The 18,718-nt window shown below is 42.2% G+C and overlaps 1 protein-coding gene and 1 long non-coding RNA gene across 4 annotated transcripts in view; both read right to left on the minus strand.

Annotated features, from left to right (window-relative positions):
- LOC147511381 (uncharacterized) overlaps positions 1-18,718 on the minus strand; it is a 123,615-nt gene that overhangs the window by 5,046 nt on the left and 99,851 nt on the right. The window lies entirely within an intron of this gene.
- The window catches only part of LOC147511382 (uncharacterized), a 30,181-nt gene continuing 12,337 nt past the window's right edge, over positions 875-18,718 (minus strand). The window contains exons 1-2 of one of the 2 annotated variants that reach the window (XR_015219366.1): positions 2,449-2,798; positions 875-1,427 (exon numbers count right to left, since the gene is read on the minus strand). This is a non-coding gene — a long non-coding RNA (uncharacterized LOC147511382). Of the gene's footprint in view, positions 1,428-2,448; positions 2,799-18,718 lie in introns of those variants that run through there. The other variant, XR_015219367.1, reaches the window with a different exon arrangement.

The following is an 18,718-nucleotide window of genomic DNA, read 5'->3' on the forward strand; positions in this document are numbered from 1 at the left end:
TTAGAGCATCTTGACATACCCACATAACAATTTGCACAAAATCTAAAAATCTAAACAAAGTAAACAGACCCCAAATCTTAAAACCATCTACATAAACGTTCCACACCCATTTCATCACATATCTTGATAGCAAATTAAATAAAACACCCAAGTTGTGACGTGTAACCTTGTTTCTTCTTCTTCTTCAAAGAAAGCCAAGAAAGAGTCAAACAACAACAAAAAAACTCCACTTATCTATAGTCCAGCTAGATGTAGAGCTAAAAATAAAATAAAATAAAACAATTGTCAATGGGCAATGGAGAGATTACAGAGTCAGAAGACTGGGGGAGATTTTGGGTTTAGTGAGAAGAGAAGAATAGTTGGATTTTTTAGGTTTAGTGAGAAGAGATCGAGGTTTCCTTCCTAGCTAACGATGAAAAGCAGAAAATAAGAATGGCTTCTAGGCTTCAACATCATAAGAAAAAACGTGTTGCAATCCAGTAGGATAAGAAGCCTGGATGCACAGACGAGAGGCTTAGAGGACTAAAAAGCACGAATGTTAAAACTTGGTAAGAGAGTGGATAGGTTGAAGGCTAGCTCAACCATGCCTTATGTTATAGCGGCTAAAGCGTGGCTCAACAACTCGAGCACGCCTCTTTAAAGGTGTTTAGATTAATACCAATTACATTATACTAGCATCATGCACGTGCTCGCGCACGTTGTATTAGACAGACAGATTCTAACATTCGTTACCAAAACTTAACCTATACATGTTTTGAATATTGTATTTCGAATGGAAAGGTTTTAGACCTGAGAACCGCATGGTTTGGGGAGAATGCAGAGATGAACCTGGGAAGCTTCTTGTGGTACTGCAATAGAGTAAAAGTACCGATTGAGAACAATCACACAGCTGATCATGCACCATGCACTGATTGACTAAATAGCCCGTCATTCCATTTAAACAATGTTTTAGCATAAAGCTGCACATTTATTGCAGAAAAGAAGGGGAAGAAAAATAATTCTCACACAGTTCAATTAGTAGCACTTATTGTATTCACTGAGATAGGGGGCAGCAAATTAAAATATGCATACTTCACGGACAAAGGTTCGATCAGAGCATGCACTGCTTATCAGAAGTAGTTGGCAAGAAGCTGTGATTTCAAATGAATACCGCGCTCAAAGTATTGCTTCAATAGCACTTAGATGCACTTAGATTTTGCATGACTTACAAAGGCACCAAAGAGTGCCAAAAAAACCAGAGCAACAGATCAGTAGTGATTCCAATAGCATCAAGAGTATCAGTTCTCTCTCGGATTAGGTGGCTCTTGCCAACCACATCAGCAATGGCGAAAATCTGAATAATGACAGATTTGTATCCCACTGCAAGGCCTAAAATAACGTTAGTAGCAGCTCCAGTTCTGCAGGAATCAGCAACATCTAGCACGGGGCTGCAACAGAACAACGGAAAATAAGAGTTGATATAGGACGGATCAAGAAATAATAAAGAATATAGAAAAGTTTATTAGAATAGAAAACCTATATGCATTGCTAGTAGAGTATTCAATCACAAAGCCAATGACCGAGGTTACCCATAGACCAATGGCATCAACAATAGAATTATAAGTAACAACATTGGACGATTTTCCTTCCCTTGTCATTTCATCGATCTAACAATGACACAGCGGACTCTACCAATCCATTCTTACATAAGGTGTCAATCAAGGCACTATGTAAGACAACGTCAGCCTCCAATCCTGCTTATTTTCACTCTCTAAATATCTCCATTGCATCTTGGTAGATACCCCCTTTCGAGTACACATCAATCAAAGTTGAGTAAGTAAATAGATTAGGACTCAAGTTTTCTTATTTCATCTCTCTGAACAGCTTTTTAACCTCATCATAAATACCCTACTTTCCATAATTTCTCAAAAGCATTATAAATAGGAAAATTTAACTGGAAAATTGGGGTAATCAAAGGCCTTGGCACAAAGCAATTGCTAATTGAAAAATGAGAAATAGGTGGTGAAGTAAAAACGACTTGGTGAATTTGTTGTACTTTTTTGTTGTTTGAACTTTCTCCATTATCTCATCATCACTTCCAAATTCCAACAACATCCAGGATTGGATACTCTTTCTCACATGCAGTAGGATCAAATATGCGAACATGGAACTTCAAACCATCTTCAAGTTTGAAAACTAAAAAATCCCCAATACATAGATCATGTGCTCTTGCAAAATCTTCCCAACCTTCTCGAAACCAAAACCCTATTCATGCTAACAGCCAACACTTGCTACTTCTACTGGTCCTCAATGTGACATTTCCTTCACTGCACTTCTCTTCTAAGTGTTGGTTCTTGAAAGCAGGGAGAATTGACTACAATAAATAAAAGAAAAACAATCCAGCTAAATAGAGATCAAAGCACTTTCGAGCTACATATAAGGAAATAGTAGAAAATAAGAGGTGCTCACAATTTCTTTAAGTGAACCAGGAACGATGACCTTGAAGAAACGGGGTTTACTTGGTCAGATTGTGGTCTTCGCCATTTTACAGTAATGAACTATTGTGTTAGCACCACTCAGGACTGACAGGGAACACACAACCCTTTAGTATCCCCAGGATAGGGCGTTGGGCTCAAGCCTCAAGCTTCCTCTAATTTTCCAGCTTTGGCACAACCATAAATCATGGTGCTATAAGTTACAACATTAGGCAATACATTCTTCACCATCATCTCAGACATTATCACAAAAGCCAAATCCATTTGTCCACCTTTACATACTGCATCTAATAACGTATTGTAACCATCTCACCAAACAAATTCTTCGCTTCAATTGAACCCACCCGCGACTACAAACAAAGAAGAAGTGAGCGGTGAGAGATTGATCTAAAATCTAAATGCATATGCTGCTGACATAGAAAATTAAGATGAATAAGGTAGAGACTAACACATATATTCTAATACTCTATTAACATGAACAAACAATCGATATTTTTCTTTTACATTCTTTTTAGGTCGAAGATTGAAAAGAGAACGAAAGGCGGGGGAGATGAAGAAGGAGAGCTTATTATAATTTATAAACATGGATATACAAAATTTATTTCAGACATTTTAAGTAAAAACAGATTGATTTTTTATGTACAAAATTACAATTGGTGAAATTCAATCGTAGAGTGAGAAAACTAGAACATACCTTTTTAACTACCAAATTCAATCTATTGGAGAGTTTCTTTTTTTGAGTTGGAGAGTTTCTTTTCTGAAATTAAATTCATTTAATTTATTTGTAGAGGAGAGTCGAGCGAGAGAGAAAGAGTGGAGACGAAGAGAGGAAAAACAGAGAAGCGGATAGAAATTTCTATTAGGTGCAAAATGACCTAAACTGCCTGTTGTTTTAGATGCGAAAAGACGAAAATACCCCTGTGACGTACGTGAAAATTACTGTTCATCGACCCCCATATTTTTCTAATATAGTAAGATTTCTGATTTTTCTAACCCTTAGTATCAATACATGTTCAAATCTAATTAGCTTAACCCCTGCTCGCATGGCTTAAGCTAAGCATTCACGACTTTTTACACTCTTTCAAATGCCTCAGTCCACATTTTCCAGACAAAATTTTACTATTATGCTACATGTTTTTATCTCATTGTACAACTAACTTTAGTCTGAGCAAATTGCAAATGTTAATTAAATACAATTCTTTGTTTAACATTAAACAAACAGTGGTTTCTATAATGCAAGCCTGCAGCAACAACTAAGATTAATTATATTTTTTTGAAAGAGAACGACATATATGACATATATTGATAGTCTTAGTGTGCATTAATCCAAATCAATGGTGATTCACAAAGCTTTATTTTTGGTTCACTAACATTACTAATTGCCTAATTTTACTTCGAAATAACTCAGTAATAAAACAATAATACTAAAGGAATTCGACAGTAATTAAAAAAACTCTAAAAGAGCAACCCTATAATGGCTTCTTATATCTAATTTAATGAAGCTGATATTATCTCTCTCAATACCCACTTTCACAATTAAGAAATGCACTATTCAACTAAATTGAAATATAAATCAAATAAGAAAAGAATTGGTCTCACCTCTAAACTAATTAGACAAAAAGTCTAATTTTGCTTTGAGGCAAGAAAATAGTTGAAGAGCCACCCCAAAGAACCAATTGTAAAGAAAAAAAAAAATCAAAAGATCAAAGGGCAGAGAAAGGGTCTTCTAAATCTAAACTTGAGTAAAAAAATATTAAATTGTAACATTCCAATTAAGAAACATCAAATAATGAATCAAATAAGAACCCCTGTTAGATGAAATGGGGGAGAATGAATCAAATATAAAAAAATAAAAAAAATAAAATAAAAATAAAAATAAAAAAAAATTAAAGAATGGGTATTCAAAGAAACAGTCTTCTTACCTCCTATTGCTTGTTTTTTTTTCATTAGTTTTCACTCAAGTCTTTTGGGCTCTCTAAAGATCAGATGAGGAAAAGTTTTGATTGAATCAATTTGATTGTTCTTTGTATACTGATACTGATAAAGGATGAATGTTCATTATACTTTGTTCCTTGAAATCATGGCTTTGTATGACTCCCTCAATTGCAAGGGAACTTCGAATAGAAAGCAAAAATGTATGAGTACTTAAAACAAAACAAAAAAAAAAATGGGTGAAGAAGAACACAGATAGAACAAAAAAAAAGAAAAGGGAAATGAATTGAAGATGCTTGAATAACTTGGGTCAAGTTTGACAGTAAAGTTGTGACGATAGAAAGTGCTTATTCTAATAAGTATCTCACTATCAGACATCTCCTCTAAGTCAACCAATTGGACACAATTATATCATGGAACTAAAACTTGAGATCACCAAAAATCAAAAGGGATAGAAGAACATACCTTTGAATTTTAAAACTAACGTAACGAAAACAATCCTCGAAGCAATTGTTCCAACCATATCAAAGGCAAGAAGACATAACTGTTGGAAAATTGCAGACTTATATTACAGGATTAAAGAATATTAGAAAATGGAAATGAAAGAAAGTATTACCTTTGATTCTGAAAATGGAAAACAGGGTTTAAATTTATGTTCATTGGTTGCAAAGTGTTTGATTTGAACTTTCGAACTTAACGGCTTTTAATTGGGAATATCAGGAACGGAGAAGACGAACGAAAGGTTTATTTTTTTTTAATTGGGAAACCGCAAAACGGTGTCTGTTTTTGAATACGCGTTTGAGTTTTATAGTCCTAGAAATGCTTTAAATTACCGATTTATCCTTTCAATGAAGAGCAAAAAGAAAGTGGCTGTCTAACTTTCCGGTACCCTTTTGATTAAAAACTTTGGTCTAAAACCGGAAATACAGGAACTAATTGGAAAAGCAAGTATCCACATTATATATATATATATAATTATTATTATTGAATATATCTCCTAAAGAAATTATACAAAGGTAGTAGGGTCAAGCGCGCCGCAAGCCATTTATGAATAGTGCAACCAATTCATCTAACTACAAATTTATTTAAACCAACCATCATGAAGTTATTATCCATTACTCGTTCTAATCTTCTGGTCGATGAGCTTTATGGACTCTTATGACAAATAACCAAAAGTGTCAAAGGCAAATGAAATAAATAGATGTTCATTGGGCATGCACATTTTTTCATGTTTCGTCATCTTTGTTGTCGTGCGTTGCTCTATTAACTACTTGCCCATTGCCAAACCGTACCAAGCATAGAAGAGACACCTGTAACATCAACACAAGCATGCTTACCCACTCTAACTAGTTGTAGATCAAGACATTTGCCGGTATACAATCAACTAGGTATGTGAGAAATTAACAGGGTCTTCTTTTTTCACTTGTACTACTTTTCTACTTGCCAAATAATATCATACAAATTATCATGTGCATGGTTATGACGATATTTTGAACCTAAGGAAGTACCTAACACATGTTGTGTGATCTCTAATTCAAAGCCTTCTGGTCTGCTCTTCTTACATACACGCTGAACAACGATCATAATCCTTATACAAATTGGAATCATGAGGCGGTAATGTAAGATGACCTGGTACTCAACTGGTGTCATGCACTGGCCAAACCCTCAATTAGAATAGATGGAAAAAATTGTTATCCGATTGGAAGCATCCAATATTCCTGTAAAGGAGCGTTTCAGCCCACCTTTACATACAAGGATGGAAGGGGAATAGGATTGAATATGGAAAAGACCGAGTTCGTTGTTGAGTTTAACCGCTTACGATTTTCTCTTGATTCTGGGGGGAGAGAAGAATCAGGTCTGGCGTAGTTCATATGTGAGGTATTTATAGATGATGAAAGTGAATCTTCCACCAAGTAAATGTCATAACAAATGTAGGGTGGAGATTGAGAAGGCGTGCGAGAACTGTGTTGATAGACATGCTGTAATGATGGGGATTAGTAGTCGTGGTTAGTAGCTTGCGGTAATGATTGTATAAATGCAGCTTTGGTCATGATTGCTTCTAGAAGATAGGCTGAGTCATGCTATAGAACGATCTGCGTGATGACATGATCTGTTCTGGAGCGACCTCGTAGCTCGTGGACGCAAGCTAGTGACGTAGGCCGGAGAAGTAAGTCAGAGGTCGGTGTGGTATTTCCACCATGCTGAGCACATGCTTGATATTTTTGAATGAGAATATCACTCCCTCACACAACCCCCTCTCAGTAGGTCGTGCAGTTCATTAAAGCGATCTGCTGAGAGAACACAGTAGCGCGTGTTGAGCATGCATGAAGAGACAAACTGATGGAGATACCCAAGGAACTTTATAGATCAATTCGTACTATCTGGTGAACTGGTACGCGGTAATAGTTAGTACGTGTATGACACGTGAGCAAATCTGAGCAGTTGCAGAGAAAACGTGCCGCCCCATTTTTTCGGGATTTGAAAAGACAAGACAGCTTGTTGGAAGTCGTGTGCGGCTAGGGCTAGGGTGTAATCATAACACTTTGGGAACTGGAGGGGCGGTTATACAAAACCACGTTGGCTATCTGAATCACCATTTCTTGCTTCTCTTTGCAGAAAAACTCACTACACCAAGAGTCTTCAGGTTAGTTTTCTGCCATTGTTGATCTTCTGCTCTCTGCTTCATTCTTGCTTTTTGTTGTTGAGTAGTTAGGTCATTCGTTTTGTTGCATGTTGTTGGAGTTGTGAGTGACAAGAGAAAGATGTCTGACTCAGACGATACGCGATCTAATGAGATTCGCGAAGTTTCTCTTGGTTGGGATGACGCGGAGGAAGAGAAGGAAGAGTCATTTTATGGTGTGAGTGAGGGTGACGATGATGATGATGACGTTAATGAGGCAAAAGGTGGGGAAGATGATGCCCGATCTGCATCTGCGGTTGCTGTAACTAGCACTTCGTCGTGATGAGAGGTCGTCGTCTAGTGGGCTGCCGCCTAGGACTGTAGACAAACACGCTTTGAGGGCGTTCCCCTACCTGAGAAAGACTTATGGGATAACCGTAAGCGGTCTGGAGATCCACGAGCCAGAACAGGATGCACGGATCTTTAGCGATAGGTACAATCCACCGAACTACGGCATTATAATCTGTGAGGGGCAGTTGAGGGCGCATATGACGATACCGTTCTCTAAACTGGTCTGTGCGTTCTTGAACTTTTGTGGCAAAGTGCCCGGCCTGTCAGTTTGTAGGTAACACATGGTGGTTGTTCAAGGTGTTTGACTCTTTGAAGCGCCAGCCGTGAAATCTTGGATAGGGTCATTGATATTATTGAACATTTCTCAGTAAAGCGATCTCGGGCTCCTAACTTTAGTTTGCAAACACGAACTAAAAGGTCGAGCATTCTGGACGGTGTGAGTAATGAGTCTTGGGACAAAAGGCCGTTGCTATTTGTTGGGAACTTCTGTGCTAGAGGGTACGGTGTGGAAAATAAGATATGTGACCTTACTGGTGGGTACCAGTACGCTATTTGAGTGTTTCGATATTGCATCTGTTGACTTTGTATTGACATTACTATTTTGTTGTCTGTGCAGAGCTTGCTATAGAGAGGGGAACTGATCGGAAGGTGATTGAGAAGTTCGCAAGGCTAACTCTAGCGTAGAAACAGATGAAACTTCCTGAGGTTGCACATTTCTTTGTGGAATGGGGAGGGCCTACGATTAAGGAGAAGGGGAGGGTTTAGAAGAAGAGGGCCCGGGGTGAAGAGATCAGTAAAGCGCCTAGTGGACCTGTGATGGAAAAGCGCAAGAACGACCTGGTGACAAGGGAAGATAAGAACCGAAGTCGTGCTGGTCCAAAGCGACCTCCTGGAGGTGCTGGTGGCTCGGGGGCTGGGGTCGAGAAGGGTGTGGAGGGTGCACCTTACGATCTGGATGATATCAGCTTTGATATTCTTGAGTGAAGTCGCTTACCAAAGAGGAAGGGCGACGAACCTGAGGCCCGGTATGCGAAGGTTGTGAGGGTAGTTGAAACTGTGCTTGGGGGTAGCTCGGGACCTGGTGGTGAAGGGCGAACCGGGGGGAGGGCGGCTCGTAGCTCGAGGTTTAGGCCACTGCCTGACTTCAGCGTGCTGGGTGAAGAGACCACGGAGGTCGCTCCGACTAAGGTTGCTGGAGATACTTTTGGTAAGATGAAGGGGAAGGCTGCTATTAAAGAGACTGGCAAAGGTCACTCCAGTGGTGGGAAAGATGAGCTGGAGCGCAACCTAATGTATGTAGATAAGGCGTCTGGCAACAAATGCTTTGTGAAGAGGTCGGATTATAGCTACAAATCCGCACCTATAAATTTGCTTGTTTTTGGGAGGGATGATTTGGATGGTGATAGGAAGGACTTGGATTCCAAGGAGCTGGAGTCGAACTTAAGGGGAATGGATAAGGTGTGGTGCTTGGTAAGTACCTCCTATATTATGATTTGTTTGTCTCGTTCCGCCTCGTTTTATTGCTTGATACTGACGCGGTGCACTGTGCTTATTGATGCAACTTATTGCTGGGTACCAAAAATTGAAAATGGCTGCGCAGTTTGCTGAGATCGAAAAGACTGAGGTCGAGTCCTTGAAGGACGAGCTCTCGACTCTTCGAGAAGTGGAACAGTCTGAGAAGAAAGAACTGGATGCTTTGAAGACGCAGCTCACTTCATTGACTTTAGAGAAGACGTCAACTGTCAATGAGTCGGTCGAGCTGAGACATGAGGTGGACGACCTAAAGAAAAAGCTAGCCGTAGTGAATGCCTTTGCTGAAAGATGCAAAACTGCCACGGTGCAGGCGAAGGAGGCCTATTTTGCCATTCGTGCTGAGGTAGAGGAGCTGGAGAAAAAATACGATGAGCTGCAAGAGGAACATGAACGTGGGGCTTTGGGTGATCGTAGGAACGAAACACTCAAAGATTCTAGTAATGTTCCTGAGGTCGTGCCTCCTTCCGCTACTGATGCATTAGCTGATCCTTCGTAGGTTCCGGTCGATCTGGACGTGACCGTTACCGATACGGCTATGACGACCTCCGGCGAACCTAGCTCCTATCAAGTGCTGAATGCACTTCTGATTGAAAGCTTTGAGAATGTTGTTTAGAAAAGGTGTTTTAAGTTTGTGTTTATGTGTGGCCTTTGGCCTGAAACAATAGAACTGGTTTCTTGGGGTAACCTGGGCGATTCGCTTTAAGTACTAATTTTTGTTTGTATTGTACTTGGACGACCTAGACCTCCGGATTGTTCTGGAGGGTTCAGGGAGTGATACCCGGTAGTTAAGCGAGCTGGATTTCCTGAGTAGACTCAGCAGCTCGGTTAGTCTACGAACTGGACTTAACTTTGGTCGACAGTTCACTCTTTTGCTTGTATTAAATGCATGTCCCTTTATTTTCTCAATTACTTGGTGCTTTGCATATGATGTGTTTGATTATGCTTTGTAAATGCGTGGCTGTTGTTGCGTCCTGTGGTAAGAGGGAGGCCAAATGACCTGTGAGCTTGTTTATGCGTTATGTTTGTTATTCGTCTTTAGTATTGTAGGTCGCACGAATCATTAGGACGCAAGGAGCGTTCTAAGTTTGATATTTGCATGGGCTACAGTACGTGTGTGGCAAGTGTAAGAATATGGGTGGTCGGGAGATATAAAATGATGGCTGCCAGGTGGCCTAACGTTTGGCGTCTCGATATAATTATGACGTGCCTTGGGAAGGGACGTTACTTGAGCATAAGTAGCGCTGTTAGGAGAAGCTCAAGGGTATTTGCGCTCCTTCATCTCCAAGCTGTTCTACTCCAAAGTTCTTGTGTTCTTACCTTTACTGATCAGCTGAGGTACGTGTTCTTCTTTACTTAGTTATTCGTTGGATAAGAAAGCTTTGCTTTTGTGTTAGTTCAGTGATCTTTGGTTTCGTTTGTAGACTCGAGTATGGCGAGGCGACGTGGAGATTCTGCTGGTGGTGACGAGGGAATGAGGGAAACCTCTCCCCTTGTGATGGAGGAGATGGAGTTTAGACCCCATCCTCATGGGAACCATGGTAAGCGCAAAGTTGTTGGTTCTGGTTCAAAGAAAGGCAAATGTGCCAAGGTGGAGGGGCGCGGGTGACCTGGAGGTATCGTGTTCAGGTTTCCTAGTCGAGGAGGGGGTAATGACCTGAACTAGGAGGAACATGGCAACCTGGGGCATGGTCACAATGTTGTGGCTGGCAGTTCGTCCCAACGTTCTGGTGATATGGGGAGCGACTTCTTCTACGTTGGGAAGACGGGGAAGAAGCGCATGGTTAAGCATTCTGATTGTAGCTTCCATTCGGCCTCGATAGTGACCTGCCTCTTGGAAGGAATGGTGCTAGATGGTGATAAAGCTAAGATGGAAGATGAAAGTTTGGAAATGACCCTGAAGACCACAAACTTGGCTTGTTGTTTGGTGAGCTTTCTACTTGTACCGATTTCTTGTGGTGTGAATGACGACTATTAACATTGGCGTTCTTTTTGCAGTTTCTGGTGGGGTACGATAAATTGAAGCGAGCTATGAAACGTTCTGATAATGTCGATGGTGGCACAGCTGAGCTGGTTAGGATGCATACTAGCTGAGAGGCTGATAAGAAGAAGATGAAGGCCCTGAGGAAAAAACATCAGGACACGTAGAGGAGAAAACTATGTTGGTTAGTTCAATAAAGGACCTGCGTGAAAAGCTGGAGTCCGTGATTGAGTACGCCAAGCAGTGTCAAATTGTGGCAACGAAAAGTGCAAAGGGAGTATGATCGAGTTTGTGAAGATCATGGTGTGCTAGCGGAACTGTACGTTGAACTACTGGAAAAGCAAGATCATGAGGCTGAAGAAACTGCTGCACTTGTCATAGCATGCGATACGAGTAATATCCCTTTTACCAGCGCCGCTCCTACTAATAAACATGTTGTCGGTGATGCTTGATTGTGATGCTGGATTTTTTCTCTTGTAAGTGTTGAAGATTTTTTTGGATATTCTGTTAGTTGTCCTTTTTGTGAGAGAGTTAAACATTAGAACTAGTTTCTCAGGTTTTCCTGAGTAGTTTGCCTTTTGGTATAGATACACAACGAGCTGGTTTCCATGAAAGTGGCAGTTCGATATTTTGCAACATTTGTAAGAAATACCGATCTGAATTTCCTAGGTAGACCCAACAGATCGGCGTGTTTGCGAACTGGTTTCCTGACGTTGGTTAGGCAGTTCTATTGATGAATGTATATGAAATGCATGTTTCTGCTTATGCTTGATTGCTTGTAGCTAGTGGTCCGTTTATAATGCTTATGACGCATAGTGGCTAAGAAGCCTGAGGTTATGGCGTTTATGTTTTAGCTTGTGAAAGCGTATTGCTCACTGAGAGCGTTCTTGATGAGTTGATCCTAGAAGTATAGGTCCTCAACTAGTGAGAATTGGAGAGGTTATAGAGCCTGTTAACTCAAGAGAGCGTGCTGCTCGCGAAGAGGGTTGTAGTTTTTGAAAGCGTATTGCTCACTGAGAACGTTCTCACTGAGGGAAGTATAGGTCCTTAACTAGTGAGAATTGGAGAGGCTATGGAACCTGTTAGCTCAAGAGAGCGTGCTGCTCACGGAGAGCATTTTAGCTTATGAAAGCGTATTGCTCACTGAGAGCGTTCTTGCTGAGTTGATCCTAGAAGTATAGGTCATCAACTAGTGAGAATTGGAGAGGCTATGGAGCCTGTTAGCTCAAGAGAGCGTGCTGCTCACAGAGAACATTTTAGCTTATGAAAGCGTATTGCTCACTGAGAGCGTTCTTGCTGAGTTGATCCTAGAAGTATAGGTCCTCAACTAGTTAGAATTGGAGAGGTTATAGAGCCAGTTAGCTTAAGAGAGCGTGTTGCTCACGAAGAGCGTTTTAGCTTATGAAAGTGTATTGCTCACTGAGAGCGTTGAAACTCCTGAGAGTGCTGAAAGTGCACGTATACTGGTGGTGCTTTCAGTGCAAGTTCGGTGTTTTGTTAATGAGATTGAATAGAGTAGGTTGTAAGGCAAACATAAGTAAACTAAACCTGAATTTACAGTAAATAACAACGTGGAATGTACAACAATGCATTTTTATTGATAAAATTTCTTTAACAAATAAGTGTTCCAAGGGCGTGGCAATGGTTTCCCCTCTTGGGTCTTGATCCAGTACGCTCCATTGCCTACAACTCGTTCCATTATGTATGGCGCTTCCCATGTTGGTGCAAGCTTGGAGTCATCCCGAGTCTTTTTCAGAACTAGATCACCAGGTTGAAAAGATCGAGGATGTACTTTGTTTGTAGTAGGACTTTTCAGAGTTTGATGGTAAGATGCCACTCTGATGGCGGTTAGGTCGCGCCGTTCTTCCAGCAAGTCAAGCTCTCAAGCTAGGATGGAGTCATTATGTCCCGACTCGACGAGTTCTGATCGAGTTGTAATGACTGTCAGCTCGGTGGGAATAACATCTTACGTGCCATAGCATAAGGAGAATGGTGACTTCGCCGATCTTTGGCCGGGCGTTGAAGTCGTCGCGATGAGCCCATAGAATGTTCTCTAACTGATTTGGCCATTGACTCTTGTTCTTTTCGATCTTTTTCTTCAAATTTTCTAAGATCGCTTTGTTGCTAGCCTCTGCTTGGCCATTACTTTGAGCGTACTGAAGAGTGGAGAATGCATGGACGATTTTCCACTTGGCCAAAAATTCCTTGACTGTTTTTCCCTGTAATTGAGAACCATTGTCCATCACCAATGTGTGTGGTAAGCTAAATCTGGTAATGATGTGTGTCCAGATGAAGTTTCTGATGTGTGATTCTTTGACATGAGCTAAAGGAATTGCTTCGACCCACTTAGTGAAGTAATCAGTTACAACTAAGACGAAGCGAAAATCGGTACTTTTTTGTAGGATGAATGGTCCCATGATATCCATTCCCCACATGTGAAATGGTCAAGGGCTCACAATGTTGATCAACTTGCAAGCTGGTTGGATGATATTGTGGCTAAAGTTCTGGCATTTGATGCACTTGAGGTCGTATGTTTTGGCATCGATTTGCATTCGAGGCCAAAAGTATCCTTGGGAGATCACTTTGTGAGCCAAAGAGCGACCTCCAGCATGGTTTCCGCACTCTCCCTCATGAACTTCAGCAAAAAATAATTGACCTTGTTCTGGGCTTATGCACCTCAAGTGAGGTCCACCAGCAGATTTTTGAAATAACTTGTTATTGACCAAGCAATAATGGCGTGCCTGATATGGAATTTGTCTGGCTTTGGCACGCTCTTCTGGGAGTGTACCGTGCTAGATGTACTCTATGATGGGATGCATCCATGTTTGACTCATCTAATTCTCAGAGAGTGGGCACAGGTCGCTGAGTTCTAAGACGTGTTCAGCTTGGTAAGCAGGTCGGTCAATTACTTCAATGAGTAACTGCCTAGGGACACAGTTCGGTGTTTGGGTAGCCAGGTAAGCTAAACTGTCTGCGTGACAATTTTCGTCACGCAAAAAATGGTGTATCATGGCTTTCTTGAAGGAATGAAGTAACTGATAAATAACTTGAAGGTATTTATATAGGTTACCTTCGTGGGTAGTGTGCTCTTTAGCAATGTGGCGAACGACTAGTTGTGAGTCACTAAAGACTTGAAGTTCTTGTACACCGAGCTGTAGCGCCATTCTAAGCCCCATGATTAATGCCTCGTCTCTGCCTCGTTGTTAAAGGTCGCGAAGTCGATGCGAACTGATTTCTCCATCATTGCTCCATCTGGGGATACTAGGACAACTCCGATTCCACTTCCTCCGGGGTTGCTAGATCCATCTACAAAGAGAGACCATACAATCTTGTCATTCTTCTTTGTGGATGGGATATCCGTTTCTGGTTCCCAATTTAGGTCGTTGACAGAGGGAAGTCAGATAGGAAATCGGCAACGACCTGACCCTTCTGAGAGGTGCGTGGGACAAACTCGATGTGGTGTTCCCCGAGTTCTTTAGCCCACATTGCCATGCGAGTTGTCTTGTTCTCCTTGTGAAGGATCTTCTTCAGTAGGAGGTCGGTGAGTACTTTGATTGAATGTGCTTGAAAGTAAGGCCTGAACTTCCTTGCAGAATATAACAATGCTAGTACTGTTATTTCAATGTAAGAGTAGTTCTTTTCAGCTGGAGTTAGCGTCTTACTTGTAAAGTAGATCAGTTTCTATGAGTTGTTTTCCTCTTTGAAGAGAACCGAACTGATGGCAAAGTCTGATATTGCTAGATAAAGCCCCAGCGTTTCGCCATCTGTTGGTTTTGCTAGGACGGGAGGTGTAGTCAGGTACTCTTTGAGGGTGGAGAACGCTTGGTGGCATTGGTCGTTCCACGAGAACTACTCACCTTTTTTAAGAAGTTGCAGGAACGGTCGACATTTGTTTGACGCCCTGGATATGAATCGGTTGAGTGCTGCCACCATTCTTGATATCTTCTGTATTTGCTTCTTTGTCTGTAGATCAGGCATGTCCAAGAATGCTCTGATTTGGTCTAGGTTAGCCTCGATCCCCCTTTGTGATACTTGGTATCTCAGAAACTTCCCGGAGGACACTCCAAAGAGGCACTTTTCTGGATTCAGCTTCATTCAAGTTCGACGTAATCTGGAGAACGCTTGCTTGAGGTGAGTGAGGTGGTCACCTGCTCTCTTGCTCTTGACGACCATGTCATCGATGTAGACTTCCATGGTATCTCTTAACATGTCCTGGAACATGTCAGTGACCAGCCGTTGATAAGTCGCTACAACGTTCTTAAGGCCAAATGGGAGGGACGTAGAAGATAGATTCCCGTCGCTCGTGATGAATGGCGTTTTCTCTTGGTCTTCTTCAGCAAGTGGGATTTGGTTGTACCCTCATGCGCATCCATAAATGACAAAAGTTTGTGGCCACAGGTCTGGTCCACAAGTCGATCGATTCTTGGTAAAGGAAAGCTATCCTTTGGTGTTTCTTGGTTGACGTTAGTGAAGTCAACGCAGAGGCAAACTGTGCTATTCTTCTTTGGAACTACTACTATGTTAGCGATCCATTCAAGGTAATCAACCTTTCAGATGAAACCGACTTGTTTGAGTTTGTTGACCTCATCGTTGATTGCTTTTTGGAAACACAGTGATAGTCTCTTAGGTCGCTACCAAACTGGTCGGGCATTAGGGTTCAGATTTAGTCTATGACATGCAACATTAGGATATATACTCGGTACATCGATATACGACCAAGCGAAAACATCTTTATTCATGGATAAAAAGTTTACAAGCTGGGCCTTGAGTGTAGGGTCAAGGTTATCCCCTACATAGACGAATTTAGGATCGTCTTCGGTTCCTAAGTTCACTTGGTGCCTTTCTTCAACTTGTACCGTGGCTTGTGGTGGTTAAGCATCCTCTGGAGGACTGATTCCTGGAGATGTTTTGTTGATCTGAGGAACAGTGGGGTGGCCACAGGAACTGGAGCGACCTCTGTGGTCACGACAACAGGGGTTGGTACGACCTCTGTGGTCATGCCAACAGGTGTTGGAGTGATCTTCTAAAGCTGTATCGGTTGTTTAACACAAGATGGGGCGACCTCTAGGTCCTGATAGGTGGAGCAACAACTGTTGGAGCGACCTCTGAGGTCTTTTCAGACGAATAAACTTTCTTGCTGGATCCCCTAGCGCTTTGTTTTGGGGCTTTGGCCCTGACCTCAGTGACCAAGTCTTTGGTCATTATGTAGCTGGTGGGCTCGTTCCTTGTGCTGATAGGTGAGTCAGCGGTCTTGTTCGCTGAAAGGATCTGGTTACAATGATAAGTCTCAAGTTGATTGCTTCGAAGCTCCATCATGCCCCTAGGGCCTGGAAAGCGGAGTACTTGATGCAGTGTAGATGGTATGGCTTGCATTTGATGAATCCAACGCCGTCCTAGGATGGCGTTGTAGGATGACTTGATATCCAGAACGCTGAAACGCGTATTGAAGCTGACTTTATCCTATCTAGATCCCACAAAGACTGGGAGTATGATGTCGCCAATTGGGTCGGCTCTAGAGCCGTTGAACCCGTAGAGAGGAGCGATTGGGTCTATGAAGACCGACTTGGGGCAAGTTCATTTCTTGGATGGTATGATAGAACAAAATGTCACATGAACTACCAGGGTCTATCAAAACACGTTTGACTGTCCAATCACTGATTTTGACATGGACTACTAGTGCATCATTGTGTGGGAGGCAAACCTTGTTGAGGTCGGCCTCTGTGAAAGTGATATCTCCTGAGCTGCGATCTGAACTTCTTGGCGGGTGCTGTTTGTGAAGAAAAGTGGTAAACTTCTTGAAGGGCACCCATGTGCCTTCTTTTCTCTCTGGACGAACTAACTGAATAATCTGGGAAAGTGATCATATGAATGATTCTTTCATTATCGCTGATCGATGAGTGTTGGCGCCGCTCATGCGGAACGGTCTGGGGCGATCCTCTGCTATAGGAGCGAGCTTGGACATTGTGGCGATCATGGCGAGGTGGAGATCTACTGCGCACCCTTCAAGCCATAAGTTTATGGAGCAGATCACCATAGGCGATGTTGGTGTATTACTTGATATGGCCTGCTTCAATGAGGTCCTGGAGGTAACGCTTTAGCCCCCAGCACGCATCAGTCTCGTGATATTTTGCTCGTTGGAAAGCACAGTAAGGCTTGTCAGGTCGATCTGCTGGTTGCCGTACATCAGGTCGGTAGTATGCAGCTCACTTGATCTTGTCCAGTATGTAACTGGGAGATCGTGTGAGGACAGCCAACTCTCGGTTGTTTTTTGTTCTGTTCCCCAATTTCTGTTCCTGTTCCTGCGGTCTAGACCGCCTTTTAGTAGGTGGGGCGTTGTTGGAGATCCCTGCTACTTCATGTTCCTCTGTTAGGCCGTGAAGTTTCAGGCTTTCTTGTAACTTAATGTACTTGTCTACTCGAGCGTATAACTCGGACAGCGTTTCTGGACGTTCTTTCATCAGCAACTTGGAGAGGTCTGTGTTGCACACTCGACAGGCATTGGAGAATGCCAGTGTGGTAAAGGACTCTTTAAGACCACTCTCCATGCATAACCGTTCAGCTTTGAACCGACCTAGGAATTGGCGAATTGTTTTATCTTCGCCAAATGATAGTTGGAAGAGTGAATCCATATCAGCTTTCTTACGTCTGTTGTGGACATACTGACTAGCGAACAGATCGGTGAGTTGCTCGAAGGTCTTTATCGAGTCTGGCTCTAGTGAAAAGAACCAATCGAGTGCGCCATCTTTGAGACTAGCGGGAATAAACGACAATGAAGATGATCAAACTCCGGTGCACTATAGAGTGCGAGGTTTTGAATTATGTGAGCTACGTGCTGACCAGGACACGTGCTACCATCATACATTGGAAAACGTGGTTGTACGAAATCTGGAGGAGACGCTCTACTAAGTACCTCAGTAGTGAACGGGGACGAGCGGTATATATGTCTTCAACATTTTTTAGACGATCTGGGTGGCGTCTTTCTTGACTGTACTTTGATCGATCCGTTGTGACAGTTCGTTAATCTGTTGATTAACCTCGTTGATGCCGTCTTCTGGTAAGGCACCTAGCGGATTTTGCGTGTCCACTTGAGCATGTAGTGTAACATTTTCCTGCCTGAGCAGGGTGATTTGCTCGTTCATCGTTCCTAACTGACCTGCTAGACTCTGGCTTTGAGCTTTGAGGCTTGCCATGCTTCGTGGGCTTGAGAACTTTGCTTTTTGGTTTTAGGATTTGGGAAGTGGTTTCTCAAGGAATCGAAGCCACAGACGGCGCCAATGTAAAGGAGCGTTTTAGCCCACCTTTACATACAAGGATGGAAGGGGAATAAGATTGAATATGGAAAAGACCGAGTTCGTTATTGAGCGAACTGCCTACGTATCTTCTCTTGATTCTGGGGGGAGAGAAGAATCAGGTCTGGCGAAGTTTATATGTGAGGTATTTATAGATGATGAAAGTGAATCTTCCACCAACACGTGTAAAGGTCATAACAAATGTAGGGTGGAGATTGAGAAGGCGTGCGAGAACTGTGTTGATAGACATGCTGTAATGATGGGGATTAGTAGCTTGCGATAGTGGTTAGTAGCTTGCGGCAGTGATTTGTGTAAATGCAGCTTTGGTCATGATTGCTTCTAGAAGATAGGCTGAGTCATGTTATAGAACGATTTGTGTGAGACAACCTGTCGCGGAAGCCTAAGAGCTCGTGGACGCGAGCTAGTGACGTAGGTCGGAGAAGTAAGTCAGAAGTCGGTGTGGTATTTCCACCATGCTGAGCACGTGCTTGATATTCCTGAATGAGAATATCACTCCCTCACAATTCCAATGACAACTTTC

Source organism: Coptis chinensis, chromosome 3 (assembly GCF_015680905.1).
Source record: "Coptis chinensis isolate HL-2020 chromosome 3, ASM1568090v1, whole genome shotgun sequence".
Classification (NCBI taxonomy): domain Eukaryota; kingdom Viridiplantae; phylum Streptophyta; class Magnoliopsida; order Ranunculales; family Ranunculaceae; genus Coptis; species Coptis chinensis.